This window comes from Panthera onca, chromosome B1, assembly GCF_046562875.1.
Source record: "Panthera onca isolate mPanOnc1 chromosome B1, mPanOnc1 haplotype 2, whole genome shotgun sequence".
Lineage (NCBI taxonomy): Eukaryota > Metazoa > Chordata > Mammalia > Carnivora > Felidae > Panthera > Panthera onca.
This window is the reverse complement of record NC_138342.1, coordinates 173827220-173830728: the sequence shown is the minus strand read 5'-3', so window position 1 is coordinate 173830728 and position 3509 is coordinate 173827220. Positions and strand designations below refer to the sequence as shown.

Sequence of the window (3509 nt, the reverse complement as noted above, 5' to 3'; positions counted from 1 at the left end):
TCCCACCCCACCCCCAGTTTCCGTCCTCTCTCTACTCACAAAAGGACCTCCCTTCCTGCACCTTCTCACTCCCCAAGTTCACTTCTCCGTGCCGTGTACCTGCTGAATTCTATGGTTCAGGTTGTGCAGATTGTTGTGTTAATCCTCCAATCAGTTTTCTAGGTGTGTAGGATGGTTTAGTGTTGGTCCGGCTGTATTTCATGGACGCGAGACACACAAAAAAACTTCCATGTTGTTCCGCCATCTTGGCTGCTCCTCCCTCTATATAAATTTTAGAAGAAGCTTGTCAATAGTCACACAAAGCCTTGCTGGGACTTTGATAGAAATCACATTAAACAGATCTGTATCCAGATTCCTTTTTTTTACATGTGGACATTCAGTTGTTCTAGCACCACTTGTTAAAGAGACTATCTTTGCTTCATTGTATTGAATTTCCTCCTTTGTTAAAGACCAGTTGACTCTATTTTTGTGGGTCTATATCTGGGTCTTTTATTCTGTTCTGTTGATCTATTTGTCTTTTATTTTTCTGATGCCACACTGTCTTGATTATCCTAGCTTTATAGTAAATCTTGAGATTGGGTAGTATCGGTCCTCCAGCTTTGTTCTCCTTCAGTATGTTTTGGCCATCTTGAATCTTTCACCTCTCTATATAAACTTTAGAATCGGTTTGTTGGGGCGCCTGGGTGGCTCAGTCGGTTAAGCATCCGACTTCAGCTCAGGTCATGATCTCGCGGTCTGTGAGTTCGAGCCCCACATCGGGCTCTGTGCTGACAGCTCAGAGCCTTGAGCCTGTTTCAGATTCTGTGTCTCCCTCTCTCTGACTCTCCCCCGTTCATGCTCTGTCTCTCTCTGTCTCAAAAATAAATAAACATTAAAAAAAATGAAAAAAAAATAGAATCAGTTTGTCAACATCCATAAAACAACTGCTGAGATTTTGACTGGGATTGCATTGAATCTACAAATCAAGTTATAAAGAACTAATATCTTGATAATGGGTCTTCCTGTAAACGAATATGGAACATCTCTCCATTTATTTAGTTCCCTGATTTCACAGAGTTTTGTAGTTTTCCTCATATACTACTTGTCCATATTTTGTTAGTTTTATACATAAGTATTTTATTTTGGAGGGGCTAATGTAAATGATAATGTGTTTTTAATTTTAAATTCCACTTGTTCGTTGCTGGTATCTAGGAAAAAAGGCAATTGACTTTTGTACATTAATCTTATATTCTGTAAACTTGCTACAATCTCTTATTCTAGGAATTTTTTATTGATTCTTCTGGGCTTTCTACATAGACAATCATGTCATCTGTGAAAAAAGATAATTATATGTATTTCTTCATGATATTTATTTTAGTATTTTTTTTACTTATTGCATTAATAAGGACTCAGTACAATATTGAAAAAGAGTGTTAAGAGTGGAAACCCTTGTCTTATGCATAATGTTAGTAAAAATGTCAAGTTTCTCACCACTATGATGTTAGCTTTAGGGTTTTGTATATATATTTTTTTCTCCAACAGATGTTTTGTTGTTTTGTTTTGTTTTTTGAAAGGAATGGATTTTGAAGAGAAAAACATGGGGAGAGTTGTTTGGAATAGAAAATAAATACAAAAAGAGGTGCTTGGGTGGCTCAGTTGGTTAAGCAACCAACTTCAACTCAGGTCATGATCTCAGGGTTTGTGGGTTTGAGCCCCATGTCCAGCTCTGTGCTGACAGGTCAGAGCCTGCAGTCTGCTTCGAATTCTGTGTCTCCCTCTCTCTCTGCCCCTCCCCTGCTCATGCTCTCTCTCTTTCAAAAATAAATAAATGTTGAAAAATTTTAAAAGAAAGAAAATAAATACAAATGTAAGCTGTTTTGCTAATTGTTTTATAATCAAAAAAATTTGCACGGAAAATGCCCTATCCAAAACAACACAATAAAGGTTTGAAGATCAAGGTGTCCCCTTAGGCAAAACTGAAGATTTCAGTATTTGGAAATTCCAAATACTGCAAGGCTGCAGTCTTTGTTTTGGGATGGATCACTGGGTGTGTGACACAGTTCAGGCTCTTAACCAGATTTAAACAGAAGAATGGCCACTTGGCCCTGGTAGTAGATGAAGTGTTTGGTTTCATGTGTCACATGACTATCAACGTTTCTCACCGCGATGTGGTCCCAGGTGGGGTTGTACTTCTTGTCAAACTCTTTTAATATGGGCCACAAAGTCCTTCTCTATGTTCTATTTCTCCAAGACCTGAGTAGCACACTCCACTGAATCCTGTTACATCTCCTCCAACATGTTGGCATTTTTGATCATTTCAGCTGAGCCTTTTGGTTGCACATGGTTACCGTGGAGCAGCCAATAGAAACACTCAGACCTAGCAGGAGCTGCCCTTACTTGGGTCTTTGTATATAATCTTTATTAAGTTGAGGAACTCCTCTTATTCCTAGTTTAATGAGAATTTTCACCATGAATGTGTGTTGAATTTTGTCAAATGCTTTTCCTGCCATCTATTTATACGATCGTATAATTTTTCTTCTTTAGCTGATTGATAGGAAGGACTATGTTAGTTGATTTTTGAGTGTTTGGGCAGTCTTGCATACCTGGAATAATTACCACTTGGTCACGTGTATACTTTTTTCTACATTGTTGCATTCTATTTGCAAATATTTTGTCGAGGATACTTTTAGACATGTTCAGGAGAAATATGGGTTAATAGTTTTCTATTTTTTTGCAGTGTCTTTGGTCTTGGTATTGGGGTAATGCTGGATTCATAGAATGAGTTAGGAAGTATTTCCTCCGTTTCTGTCTCTGAAAGAGATTACAAAGAATTTGGCATAATTTTTTCTTTAAATGTTTGGTAGATTTCACCAGTGAACACAACTGGTCCTGGTACTTTATGTTTTGGAAGATTAGTAATTATTGATTAGATTTATTTACTAGATAGGAGCTATTCAGATTGTCTCTTTCTTCTTGTGTGAGTTGTGACAGACTGTGTCTTTCAAAGAATTGGTCCATTTCATTTATGTTATCAAATTTGTGGGCATAGAGTTATTCGTGGTATTTCTTTATTATTATTTCCATTTTTGTGGGAGATGTAGTGATATCCTGTCTTTCATTTCTGAGATTAGTAATTAGTAGTGTGTTCTCTCTCTTTTTCTTAGTTAACCTGCCTAGAGGTTTATCAATTTTATTGATCTTTTCCAAGAATTGGCTTTGGGTTTCAATAATTTTCGTTATTGAGTTCCTGTTTTACATTTCATTAATCTCTGCTCCAACTCCATTTTTGTTTGTTTGTTTACTTTGGACTTAATTTGCTCTTCTATTTCTAGTTTCCTAAGGTAGAAACTTAGCTTTTTAATGTTAGGTTTTTGTTGTTTTCTAACACATCCTTTCTGTGCTATAAATTTCCCTCAAAACACTGCTTCTCTGCATCCCACAAATTTTGTTTTATTTTATGTTAGTGTAGTTCAAGATATTTTTAAATGTCTCTTGAGAGAAATGTGTTATTCTTTAAATAACACATTTAA

General features: G+C 36.4%; 1 pseudogene; it reads right to left on the bottom strand.

Annotated features, from left to right (window-relative positions):
- Positions 1-2048: 2048 nt before the first annotated feature.
- On the bottom strand, positions 2049-2295 carry LOC132691663 (dynein light chain 1, cytoplasmic pseudogene; annotated as a pseudogene).
- Positions 2296-3509: the final 1214 nt, after the last annotated feature.